The following is a 14183-nucleotide window of genomic DNA, read 5'->3' as shown; positions in this document are numbered from 1 at the left end:
TCTCTGGTCTCCCTGCACTTTTTCATTTGTTCTTGCTGGTCCTTTCCTGCTGGATGGCCTGTCCATGCTGGGGGTGCCTGGCTGCCTGGCAGAAGTGGCCTGAGGCCCAGGTCAGCCTGGTGTCCTGGGACTAGAGTGCAGGGCATGGGAGTGTGTGAGAAGGGGGTGTGGTGCACAGGGATTGCTGTCCCCTCAGGTCCCTTCTGCCTGCTGGGGAAAATGTCCTTCCCTGGGGCAGCAGCCCAAGTGTCGTGGAGAGAAGGTTGGCTTTGGTGAACTGCTTTCTCACATCCTCAGTCAGGAATGAGGAGCTGGGTCTCCTGGCTGGGATGGCTCAGGCTCAGACACATGACAGAAGAGTACTCAGAAATGAAACAGAGTGCCTCTGCTTATGAGAAGAACCACTAAAACTCCCAGGCCACTCCATGTAGTTCTTCTCAGGTCCTTTCCAGAAAGAGACTTTGATAGTCAAAATTCATCCTCAGTCATGAGTCTTCTTGCTTCTCATCCTGCAATTATGCTCTCACCCTTCAATTCTCACTGTGCAATGCCAAGCCCAAAGACAATCACATTTCCATGACTTCTTTTCTTTGAAGGAACACGATGTTCTTTCACACTTAGAATCTGTTTGGTAGCAGGATAACAGTATTATCTTCATCAACAGTTACATCATATGTTAGTGCACATCACGAACCGTAATTGTGACAGTGCATCTCCAGAATGCACTGGTGGCACAACTGTTGGCTGAAGTTGGATTTCTTGCAGACCAGCAAGTGTTCTGGGGCCTCTTGCAGGCTGTGTTCGGTGGCCATGGGTACCTGGCCCCCCAGGAGCTATGTGCGCCCTTTCCTCCTGCCTTGCCAGTATTGGGAACTTTAAAGCCAGGCTAACGTGGCCTCAGAAACTCAGAAATTCTTGAGAAATCTTTTCTGTAACCTCTTCCTTTTTTTTTTTTTTTTTTGGCATCCTTCTTTGATATTTATTTCAGTCACCAGGTTCTAAAAATTACTTGCTAAGATCTGATTCGACATCATGCTTTTCTTATAATCATTCTATTCAAATTGTTTGTTTTAAAACACACGTGCCTGTATCTTTAACTATTTCATCTTTCTAAATGGCTAGAAATCTTAATTAAGTTATGTAAATACAGCAGCTTTTCTTCTACAATATTTCCATTATATTTAACTTCCCCTTCCTTGTCTTTAAAATGAAGCAGAGAATCTACTTTAGTTTCTGTGCCAAGAGGCCCAGGGAAAGGTTATCGCCAGGCTGAGGCTGCAAGACACAGAAGTCTGACTCTCAAAATTTTAAGAATTAATTCAGCAATAATTTAACTCACATTTATATGGCATTTATTACTAACATTTTTAACAGAAATTTACTGCATATCCACTATGTGCCAGGCACTGAGTTGGATGCTGCTATTTGCAAGGCAATATAGTAAAAGCACCGTAAAAAAGAAGACATGTATCTAGTCCTCAAAGCACCTAGCATCTAGGCACATAGATCAAAGGAACAGAATAGAGAACCCAGAAATAGAAGCCCACAAATATGTTCCATTATTTTTTGACAAAGTTACAAAAAAGAATCCAGTGGAGGAAAAATAGCTTTTCCAACAAACGCTGTTGGAGCCCATGCAAAAAAAGTGAACCTCAACCTAAACCTCACACAACATACAGAAATTAACTCAAAATAGATTCCACAGTTAAACGTAAACCATACAACTATGAAACATTTAGGGAAAAAACCTTAGGAGAAAATCCTCAGGACCTAGGGCAAGGCAAAGAGTTCTCAGACTTGATTGCAAAACACGGTGCATAAAAGGAAAAATTGATGAATTGGACATTGTCAAAATTAAAACCTTTTGCTAGGTTAAGAAGACAAAAAAACAAGGAGCCTAGAGTCTAGCACAGCAGACATAAAAACAAGAAAATGCCATGTCTATGATAGAGGCCCAAGCAACGTACCACAAGAACACAAAGAAGGAGATTCATTGCAGCCCAGGGACTCTGGGAAATCTGTCAAGGTGAGAACTGAAGGAGGATTTAAGGATAAGTAGGATTGCAACAGATAGACCCAGGTGTAGGAAGAGCATTGGAGGCAGAATTAGCAAAAGATACAAGGAACGTTATATAGTGCATAGCCCAGAGCAGGTCAAGGTATATGAAAGGGACAGGGAGGGAAATAAGCCCCAAAAGGTGGTTGGGGACAGTCACGTAACCGAGTTCAGTGGGGACACAGCCCTGCCCCCAAATAGCTTACAGCTAGAAAATGATCAATAACAGCCATAAGTGCAGATAACTCTGGCCGGTGTGAACTCTGCCTCCTGCCCTTGGCCTTCTGTCTGCTGCCACCTGTCTCAGGTACGGGTTGGGGTACCTGAGTCTACTTCCCACTGTAACAGCCTCATGCTTGCTTCTTCCCATAGTCTTTCTTAGACTGAGGGCAGAGCTGGAAAAAGCTCACCTATAGCACAATCACAGTGGGACTATATCTGGCTCTGTGCAGAGTAAGAGCCACTCCCCATGTCCGAGCTACAGTGTGGCTTTTTAGCAGCAGGCAAGAAAAAAAAAAGGTAGGTCAATTGGCAAGTGGTTTATGAAGTGCTTGCTCAAGAAACATCTCAGTAAATGCTTAACTATTTTTCAAACCTGTGGATACCCTAGGATAAAAAGAAAAATCCCTTTATTTTGACCATTAGAGATTTATATCCACTCTTTGCATCTACTCACCTAATTTTCTTTTTTTTTTATTTGTTTGTTTGGTTTTTGGTGGCTGGCCGTTATGGGGATCCTAAGCCTTGACCTTGATGTTATAACATTATAACACCATGCTCAAACCAGCTGAGCTAACCAGCCAGCTCTGCTTACCTAATTCTGTCAGGAAAACTTAAGTGTCTTAGATGTTTGTGACTCAGAAAAAAATTTTATTCCATTGCCAGTTTCTTCCAGGTGGTCTTGCTGGTACCTTCAAATATAAATCCTTTTGCACTGTCTAAGGTGCATTTCCTAATTCAAAGGCAATTAAACCAGCAGTCTTTTAACAACTAGGGACTCGATTGCTGGATCTTTACCTACTTCTAATCTTTTAGTGAAAAGCCAGAGCTGTTGGAAGGAGGGAGGGAGGAAAAAATAAGAGAAAACATCACAGACAAAAGAATGGGAAAGATGGCTGGCTTCCGGACTGGGAATAAAGTCTGAGTGTTTCTGTTGGATATTTAGTTGCCAATTTCCCACTTATCTTGTATCTCTTGCTCCCCTACCAAGTTATTCAAGGGTAAATATTCAGTCAAAAGCGACTGACCTTATAGACCAAGAAAACCAAGCTCTAGGTCATTGCAATTTCTTAAATTCTCTGTACACATTCTCTAAATACTGTAGCTGTTCTTTAAAATATATCACATAAACAAGTGGTGTTGATAAGCTATAAAGTTTTTCCTGGCATTAGTGTAGTATGACCTGGAAAACACACTTCATCATGCATGACTAGAATGTTCTCTCCAACTTATGCCAATAAAATCTTGGAATAATCCAAAATATACTTTACAAGTATTACATGATTGCGTGCACACAAGAACAGTGGCTCAAAAAGTTAAACCCTGTTTTTGGCAATTGAAAAAGAAAGTTCATGATGAGGGGAAGTCTCTCATAGGTCTTTTGTCCAATGTTTATGAGAAAACACCAGAACACAGGGTAGAGAAGAAGCAGAGGAAACTTCAGAGAGAAGATAAAACTGGATCAGGGACCAGGGGAATGATTATGATTCCTTTAGAGAAAGAGAAAGGAAGGAAGACATTCCCAACAAAGGAAACTACCAGGAATATCTGAACTTCCTGGGGAGCATCTGCCTGGTTGTTGAGGTCTGGGAGGAGACATGGCCAGAATGGAAACTGAGAAGAGGGACTGAGGTCTCACTGTGAAGTTTATTACTGAACATCTTTTTCTGGTATGTAAAACAATTGAGAATTTTTGGTAGGAAAGCTTTATAATAATTATAATAATATGCTAATGCTTACTATGAGTCAGATATCCAACACCATGAAATGCTGTAACTTTTTTCTTATAGCCACCTTGTGAAATGTGTACTATTCCCATTTTATAGTGTCCCGACCCACGGGATATTCAACGCAGACCCTGGAGGGGGGAGTGGGAATTGGATGGGACAAGAGACGCGAGAAATGGAGACAAGACAGTATTCTGATCAAGTCTCGTTTATTAGCCAGAAGGTCACAGCTTATATAGACAGCGGGAGGCAATCAGCAGATAAGGAAGTATGCAGATGTTTTCTGGGAAAAATCACAGGGCAAATCGTTCCAGGAAATGGAACATTTCTCAGCTATCTAAAGCAATGCAGCAGTGATCTACGCCTAGGTCTGTGCAAGCAGTAAGAAGGAGAAAAGGGCAGAAAGGTCACAGCATTTATATCTTTAGTGCCAGAGGGCTATTGGCAGGGCTTCATGACCCTGGGCAGGCTATGACCGGGCTCTTTGGCCTTGGACAGGTCCCCCTTTTTTATTTTTTCAAGCCAAGAGAACCTCTCGGGAACTGTGCCTCTCTTAGGTTGGGGTAACCCATCCCGAGCATGGTACCCATCATAGAAATGGGTTGCCATTAATGGCAGCCTTTTGCTTAGGGTGGTGCGGGGGACTTACCCTCTTACCCGTCTTTAGCTATCCAGCTCAGCTCACAGAGGCAGCATTTGTTAAGGTGAATGTGGTGGTATATAGGCACCACTTTGTTCTTGCCATCTCAAGGCGTTGATAATGGACCTGTATAGGCCTTGCCTGAATAGCCTCAATTTGTTGTTTAACAAGGGCTGTGACTTTATTAAGTAAAAAGGGCCCCAAAGAAAGCAAAAGAAGCAAGCCCACAAGCGGCCCTAAAAAGGGTAAGAGATAAGGCAGGAATCCATTAAGTCCAGTCCAAAGGGGGTTTTCTGCCAGTTGTTTTCTTCTCTTTTCTAAGTCGTCTTGTAGTTGTTTGATATGGTCTCGAACTATCCCGGATTTGTTGGCATAGAAGCAGCATCTTTCCTGTAGCGCTAAACAAACACCTCCTTGTTCTGCAGTTAGTAAATCGAGACCTCTTCTGTTTCGTAAGACTACTTCTGCCAGGGAATCTGATTGGTCTTGGAGGTCCTGTATAGTTTGGGAAAGGGCTTGTACATCTGAAATCAGCTGGGTAGACAATTTTGTATATTGAGATAGAGAATGGGTGAGACCGGCAGTTCCAGTAGCAACTGCTGCAGAAATTCCCAAACCAGCAAGTAAAGGAATAAGCTGTACAGCCCTTTTAGATCTTCCAGCTATATGCTCAAAAGTAGGGACAGGGACGGGTTCGCTCCCAGATATAACATCTACATCGGGCAGAAGGAGAGCCAAAACACATAACCCTGTCCAGTTCGTGGGCAAATGGGTATAAGCTTTATTGCTACCACAGACAAAAACTGAACTGTTATGGGAACACAAGGAAGTAGAAATGTTGATAAACGACTGACAATTTGCAAATGTAGCAAACCCAACGTCGACCTCAAAACTATTATTAACTGAAGGGGAAATGAAACAAGTAGCATTATAAAACTGTAAAGGTTGTACCTGCAAAGGGAAAGTTAATGAACACTGATGACCATCAGAATAATTAAAAGACAAAGCAGGAAAAGCAACAGGGACAGGCTGTCCCACTATCAGACAGAGCCAACAATCTTGAGCAAGATCAGAATTGGTGGCATTAAGCAACTTATGAGTTGCATAAAGAAGGTTGGAGGTCAGAGGATCAAGCCCTAAATCACCCCTGTTCTTGGGCAGGGCCAGGGGGTGATAGGTAAGTTGAGGAAACAAAATGTCATGCATTTCTTGAATTTTTGTTTCCACTTTTAGAATTCTAGTTTGGTCTTGAGGGCCTCCTCCATCAGATATGTGAACGAGGGGAGTGGTGGACCAACAAACAGGTTTACCTACTGAACCTGTACAAGAGGCTTGGGCATACTTATTCGAGACAAGCCCAACAGCAGAAGGAGGACCTGCAAGATCCCCTCCAAAAGTCCCTGCATAATTTTTAATCAGGGTGGCTGTGAAGTATGTTTGGTTTCCAGAAGTGCACAATTGGTATGAAGAATAACAAGTGCTATGCATAGATTCAGCAAACGTGCTGCAAGGACATGGCTTAAGGCTCCCACCACTGCTGGCTATGAACTTAGGTTTTCAACACAACTATAAGCGGGAGATGAGGACAAATAAGCTGAATGGGTGTCACAATCTACAACAGATATGTATGATGTAGGAGGACTAGAAACGGTCCCACCCTTGCAATCACACGGTTTTCCATACTGTTTGTTCACCAATTGGCGAGCGAGTCCAGGATCTCCAAAGCCAGACTGGACCTTGGGCAGCTGACCAGACAAACCAACAATTAGGAAGAAAATGCTGGTTGCCATGACCCCTGTGGAAAAGAAAAGAAAAAGGCATTCTCAGGGATCTACCGAATCCCTGGCTGAGAGGTTACGATCAACTTGTTTAACCAGCCGTTCTGGCAGCCATCTGGCCGAGTTATGAGTGCGAGAAAAAACACAGACTGAACCTCTACCCCAGATCAAAACTGGATCTGGGCCATTCTAGGAGTTATCTAGGGGGTCCTTCCATTTGACCATGGCAAATTGTGATTGGGACTCGGAATGCCAAAAACGGTCAGCTGCTGATTTGCCGTTGACATCAAGATTTTAAAAATTAAGGATGAAAAGGGCATGACTTAGTAAATTCCTGGGAGAGCCTCTTGTGGGGTACCATTCCCCCTTTTTTATTTTTTCAAGGCAAGATTTTAGAGATAAGTGGGCTCTTTCGACAATTCCTTGGCCTTGAGGGTTATAGGGAATGCCTGTAATATGTTGAATTTGTAATCTAGCACAAAAATCTTGGAAAGCCTTGGAGGTATAGCCAGGGCCATTGTCCGTTTTAATCTGTTTTGGGATTCCCAAGATTGAAAAACAATGTAGCAAATGAGCAATAACATGTTTGTTTGCTTCTCCTGTCTGTAAAGTGGCAAGCAAAAACCCACTGTAGGTGTCTATGGACACGTGAACATATTTTAGATTACCAAATTCTGATAAGTGAGTGACATCCATTTGCCAAAGCATATTTGGGACAAGTCCTCGAGGATTAACTCCCAAATGGGGAACAGGCAAGAGTGTAACACAGGAAGGACACTGTTTAACTATCTGTCTAGCTTGTTCTCTAGTGATTTGAAACATTAACCTAAGTGTGTGAGCATTAATATGATGAAGGGAGTGAGTAGCTTGTGCCTGTGTAACAGGATCAGCGGTAATGGTGGCCACTGTTTTAGTGGCCGCATCAGCCAATTTGTTTCCCATGGCGAGAGGGCCTGGGAGGTTGGAATGTGCTCTAACATGACCTATAAAAAAGGGCAAACATCTTTGTTGAATCAGTTTTTGGCATTGCAAAAAAAGCTCAGTGGCAGTGGAGGTATGTTTGATTTGGGGAACTGTTTCTAAAAGGGGGATAGAATTGGCTAAATAGGCACTATCAGTATAAAAATTGAGGGCCTGATTTGGGAAGTTTAAAAAAAACCTGAATAACAGCTTGTAACTCCACAAGTTGGGCAGAAGTATAACAAGTAGTAAAGCGGACTGTGTGATTATTAATGGTATAAGCTGCAGTCCCTGTGGATGAACCATCAGTAAAAACCAAAAGGGCATTAGTTACCGGCGAGTTACGAGTAACTTGGGGAAAAACAAAAGTGTGTAAGTTACAAAACTGAATAAGTTTATTGGATGGATAATGATTGTCTATTGTGCCTTTATAAGAGGCACAAGCCACTACCCAAGTATCAGAATTTTGTAAAAGCCAGTGGACCTGTTGTTGGGTGTAGGGCTGGATTAATTTGTGTGGTTCAAGCCCAAAGTACTTTCTACTATTTTCTCGACCTAATATAATTAAATCTGCAACAGCATCAAAGTAAGGAAGCAAGGGGTTTTTTTGGTGATGAAGGTAAATGAACCCACATAATAGGGTTGTTCTGCCAAAATAGCCCAGTAGGGACAAGAGCCGTATTGAATATAATAAACGTTAAGGGTTGGGTATAATCCAAGTAAGAGACAAATTGAGCTGAAATAGCATTTTCTACTTTTTGTAATGTAGTCAGTGCTTCTGGAGAGAGAGATCTGGAAGATTTAGGGTCAGGATTTCCTTTTAAAATATCAAATAAGGGCTTTAGGTCTCTAGTAGTAAGTTTTAAATATGGACGGAGCCAATTTATATTGCCTGAAAGTTTTTGAAAATCATTAAGGGTTTGTAATTGATCTGTGCGAATGGAAGCCTTTTGGTTAGTAATTTTGCATCCCATCATATGAAAACCCAAAAAGGTGTAGGGATCATGAAACTGTATCTTTTCTGGAGCTATTTGTAAACCTGCTAAAGCTAACTGCTTTTCAAGCTGGATAAAACATTGTAAAACCCTGTCTTTTGAATCGCCAGCAAGTAAAATGTCATCCATATAGTGTATAATGTACATATCTTTCCACAGATCTCTGATTGGTTGGATGACTGCAGCCACAAATTTTTGGCATAAGGTAGCACTATTGGCCATTCCCTGGGGCAGGACCCACCATTGGTATCGTTTCATGGGTTCCTTAAAATTTATGGAGGGGAGACTAAAAGCAAAACATTTTTGGTCACTAGCATGTAGGGAAATTGTGAAAAAGCAATCTTTGAGATCTGTAACAATTTTAAAAGAGCCTGAAGGAATTGCCACTGGGGATGGCAAGCCAGGTTGCAAAGCGCCCATAACCACCATTGTGGCATTAACAGCTCTTAGGTCCTGAAACAGTCTCCATTTTCCAGATTTTTTTCTAATAACAAATATAGGAGTATTCCAGGGGGAGTTACTCATTGTTATGTGTCCTGCTAGTAACTGTTCCTGTACTAACTGTTGGGCGACACATAATTTTTCCGAGGTTAATGGCCACTAATCAACCCAAATGGGCTCGCTTGACTTCCAAGTTATGGGGTCAGCATGCCTTTGGGGTACAGGCTTGTCAATGGCCGAAATCAAAAATTTCCAAAGCCCTGTTTATTAAGTTGGCCTGTTGCCTGAATGGGTTGTAAAATACCTTGTTCCTGTTTTCCTAAACCTTTGCTTGGACTATATCCTTGAGCCAGCATCTGTGCTGTAACTATTTCATTAGGGCTGCACATTATTATTTTCATTTGTGAGAGCAGATCCCTGCCCCAAAGATTGACAGGCAAGTAAGGGATGACATACGGTTGAATAAGACCTGAATTATTTTCCTTATCTGTCCATGTAAGAAATTTAGAACTCTGTTTAGGATTGCGGCTTTGTCCAATTCCCTTTAGATTGGTTAAGGTATCACAAAGGGGCCAAGTGGCGGGCCAGTCCTCTTGTCTAACGATTGTAACATCAGCCCCAGTATCTATTAGGCCAGTGAATTGTTTACCATCCAACAATAAGGTAAGAGAGGGTTTTTGACGGGAAATCTGTTGGACCCAGTAAGTATCTGAGGATCCAAAATTGTCTACACCTCTCACAATATTATGGGCTTTATTATTTGTTTTAACTAGGGGAAGTAGGATAAGCTGGGCTACTCTTTCTCCTTGTGGAATCGTGACAATGTCAGTAGTTGCTTTGGCCAGTAGCTTAATTTCTCCAGTAAAATCATTATCAATTACTCCGGGAAAAATTTGTAGCCCTTTGAATATTGAACAGCCGTGACCCAGGACAAGTCCAAAAGTACCAGGGGGCAATGGACCAAAGACCCCTGTATTTAAAATTTGAGGTCCCATTTCAGAAGTTAATACTGTGCAGGAGGTGGAACAGAGGTCCAGTCCTGCGCTCCCTGGGGTTGCTCTAGTGAGGTTTGAAACGGATTGTTGTTGTTGGCTGGGACAAACTTGATAGCCCCACTTTGGTTCGGGGCCTGGGGCTGGCCCCTTTTCCCATTTCCCTGAGGGGGCTGTAAGGGATTTCCCTGAGCATCAGTTTTGGATCTACATTCATTTGCCCAATGTTTTCCTCTTTTACATCATGGGCAAAGTCCAGGAGGCTTGGTGACTACAGCTTTTGTCTGGTATTCCTGACAGTTTTTAGCAAAATGACCAGGCTTGCCACATTTAAAGCAACCTTTATTATTTTGGCCTTTATTAGCTAAAAAATCCTTTACTGTTTGTCCACTGAGGGCTGCGGCCATGGCTAGACCTTGTTAAGAGGAGCCAATGTCCGAGCAAAGACGAATATATCCTTGGAGGTCAGTTTTATTTTTGCGGGGCCTAATGGCCGCCTGGCATGCAGGATTAGCATTTTCAAAAGCCAATTGTTTTATTAATCAAGATTGGCATCCGCATTGCCTAACAACCTATCTGCTGTTGTCATTAGCCGGTTAACAAAATCCGAAAAAGGCTCTTCAGGCCCTTGTTTTACTCCTGTAAGGGAAGCGCTTGAATCCCCCTTAGCCGGGAGCCTTGTCCAAGCCTTTAAAGCGGCTGTTTGAATTTGGGAAAATAGACCTGGGTCATAGTTTTTTTGTTCCTCAATACTAGAATAGTCACCGGAGCCAGTCAACATATCAAGACCCCAATCTTTATCAGCCTGAAGGTTTTTTCTAGCAATGTCTTTGCAGTTTTCAAAAAATTCGGGCTTCCAGAGTTAAGTAATCACCCCCCGAGAGTGTGGCTCTGACAAGGGTGTTCCAATCTATAGGAGTGAGCCAGCTTTCAGCCACAGATTCTAATATAGCAAGGGTATAAGTCGCTGTGGGCCCATATTGGGAAATGGCGCCTTTTAGCTCTTTGATAACATTAAATCGCAGCCTGTCATGTTTGCGGGTAATTCATCCCACGTTATCCACAGATTCGGATACGGGGAAGGCCTCAAGTTGGTCAAAAAGACTTTGATCTACATGAATGGGAGCTCTTTCTGTGGGGGGGGCTAACTTGTTGTTTAACGGAGGGCAATAGCCAGTCGCTTTAGTTTGACATGTTGTATTCTTACGTTTTGTTTGTAATTCTTGCAGTTTGGTCATTAAGACCTGGAGCTTTTCCTCTAAGAGAATTTGTTTTTCTAATTATTGAACTTTAGACTCTAAATTTTTTAAAGGATCTGATACCGTCACCACAGCAGGAGCGGAGGGCAAATTGTAAGGGGGAGGGCACTAGGGCTGAGCCAAGAATGCATCATCTGGCGCATGGCATTCAGCAGCCTCTGTGTCCAGATCGCCCCAATCAACTCCTGAGGGATCAGGATTCTGTGCCTCCTTATCATCCTGGAATTTTAATAGTGGATGCTTTTTAGATCTCTTAGGTATGGCACTGGCTGCCTTGACCTCCTCACTCTCATCTTCCAGGGAGATTAGATCTACGTCCTCCCTAGGCGATGGAGAGGGATTTCAGAGGTCAGTCTTGGAACTGGCTTTTAATATTTTTTCAGTTTGGGCCACAGTTTCTGAAACTTCTGGGGATTTTTCCTTATTCTGAATCATGTCCCTGATTAAATTCCAATAGGAGAAGGCAGTAACGGGGACCTTTTCCGGCCCGAAAGTCTCATAGAAATCTTGTAAAGCGTTTCCAACTCGAGACCACTTTTTATAATTAATAGTCCCTTCTTCTGGGAACCAAGGACAAAAGATTCCGCACGAAATCAAAAAATCTTAATAGATCACTTGTTTTAACCTTTACTCCTCGCGTCTTTAAAGCTTTTTGTAACTGTCTTATGTAGACGTCATGACAACTTAATTCTTGTCCCATTATCGGGTGCGCTTACTCACCTTATCCTGATGTGGCAGGTTCCCGCGGCGGACGAAGGTTTTACTCTTTCATTTTCAGTGGTCGACCCTCCAATGCGCCGTCTTCCTCACGGTATCCCCCGTATCCAGTGCCCCACGTTTGGGCGCCAGAAATGTCCCGACCCGCGGGATATTCAACGCAGACCCTGGAGGGGGGAGTGGGAATTGGATGGGACAAGAGACACGAGAAATGGAGACAAGACAGTATTCTGATCAAGTCTCGTTTATTAGCCAGAAGGTCACAGCTTATATAGACAGCAGGAGGGAATCAGCAGATAAGGAAGTATGCAGATGTTTTCTGGGAAAAATCACAGGGCAAATCGTTCCAGGAAATGGAACATTTCTCAGCTATCTAAAGCAATGCAGCAGTGATCTACCCCTAGGTCTGTGCAAGCAGTAAGAAGGAGAAAAGGGTGGAAAGGTCACAGCATTTATATCTTTAGTGCCAGAGGGCTATGGGCAGGGCTTCATGACCCTGGGCAGGCTATGACCGGGCTCTTTGGCCCCGGATATTATAGGTGAAGAAACTGAGGCATAGGCAGTCGAAATAACTTTCCGAAGGTCAAATAGCTAGTAAGGAGTAGAGCGAGATTTAAACCTAGGTCATCTAGCTCAGGCTATCTTGCTTCTTGAGTAAGTCATTACCATATTTCAGAAATATAACTCCATAGCTGTGTGGAGGACGAATTAGAGGAGAGACCAGAGATAGGGAGACCAGCTAGGAGGCCATTGCAGCAGTCCAGATGAAAGCTAATACAGGTCTGAACTTGATAGGATTTAATGAACAAATGGATGTGGAAGTGAAAAAGAGGGCAGCATAAAAAATAACTGAGGCTTCTAACTTGAATGACTGGGTGGATGGTGATGCCAATTTCAGAGAAAGAAAACTAAGGAGAAGGTATAGGATGGGTGCTCTGGATTGTGTGTCCCACAAACTCACTGAGGCTTGGCCCCACTGTGACTGTTAAGCAGGTGGGAAATCCTATTGTGGTAATTGAAAGGTGGGGCCTTGAAAAGGTGATTAGATTGTGAGGTCCATGTCCAAGTACATCAATTAATCCATTGGTGGTTTAATGGTGGTCATGTGCATGGTTCTGAGCCCTTTAAATGGAGAACGGGTGAGGAATAGACTCTTTCTGTGCTTCTGCCATTTCACCACGCGAATCCCTGCATCACTGTCGAGTTACCACCAAGAAAAGGCTCTCACCCTTTCTCTGGGCTTTGGATTTCTCTGCCTCCAAAACTGTAAGCAATAAATATTGTTCTCTACAAATTACCCATTTCCAGGTATTTTGTTATAAGCAACAGAAATGGACTAATACAATGGGTCAAGGGGAGAAGAAGAAATAGTAGTCTTTGAGACCAAATAGTTTGAAATATGAGGGACATTTAAGTAGAGGGACCTGGCAAGCAGCTAGAAAATCAGACCTGGCAGGGGTCCTAGCCATATGTTCATGTAGTCATTTTTTTTTTTTTTGTAAAAATTTCAAAAGTAGATTATTTTAGCTGTGATTGGTTAAAACTAAGACTGTTACCTCTTTCCACTCCAACTTTCTCTTCTTTACTTTTACCCTCAGGTCAGGTGGCATTGGAGTGCTCCAAGAATTTGAGGGGACGTGTTTAGGGGGAAACTGAGTTAGGGATACATTATAGTTTTGTTCTTATGCGATACAACTATGGGATTTCTATGTATAATTAAGTTACTGCTAGCCATCCTAGCATAGAAATTTTCTTAAAGAACACCCCCGACCCCAAATTGTATTAACTCCAGGCACCATGAAACCTAGATGTGTCCCTGGATAGAGTTGGAGGTGATAATTCGATATAGATGACAATTGAAACTGACAAGATCACACAATACAGGAATTTAGCAAAAAAAGATGACCAAGAATGGAACCCATATTAAATGGTGGTTGGAAGAGAGCCAGATAAAGAAAAAGCTATCGGACAGAAGAGCCACAACAGGACAGGATTTGGGGAGACAAAGCATAAGTAATTTCAGGATGGCAGGGCACTTGGCTGGGCCACGGTGCCTGAACATTTAGTCAAATATTACTGCAGATGTTTCTAAGAGGGTGTTTTTTGTTTGTTTGTTTGTTTGTTTTCATTTTTATTTATTTATTTATTTATTTATTTTTAAATTTTATTTTGTCGATATACATTGTGGCTGATTATTGCTCCCCATCACCAAAACCTCCCTCCCTCCTCCCTCCCCCCCTTCCCCCCAACAATGTCCTTTCTGTTTGCTTGTCGTATCAACTTCAAGTAATTGTGGTTGTTATATCTTCTCCACCCCCCCGTTTTTTGTTTTTTGTTTTGTGTGTGTGTGTGTGTGTGTGTGAATTTATATATTAATTTTTAGCTCCCACCAATAAGTG

Source organism: Cynocephalus volans, chromosome 6 (assembly GCF_027409185.1).
Source record: "Cynocephalus volans isolate mCynVol1 chromosome 6, mCynVol1.pri, whole genome shotgun sequence".
NCBI lineage: Eukaryota > Metazoa > Chordata > Mammalia > Dermoptera > Cynocephalidae > Cynocephalus > Cynocephalus volans.
The sequence above is the reverse complement of the archived record's forward strand: the minus strand, read 5'-3'. Positions refer to the sequence as shown.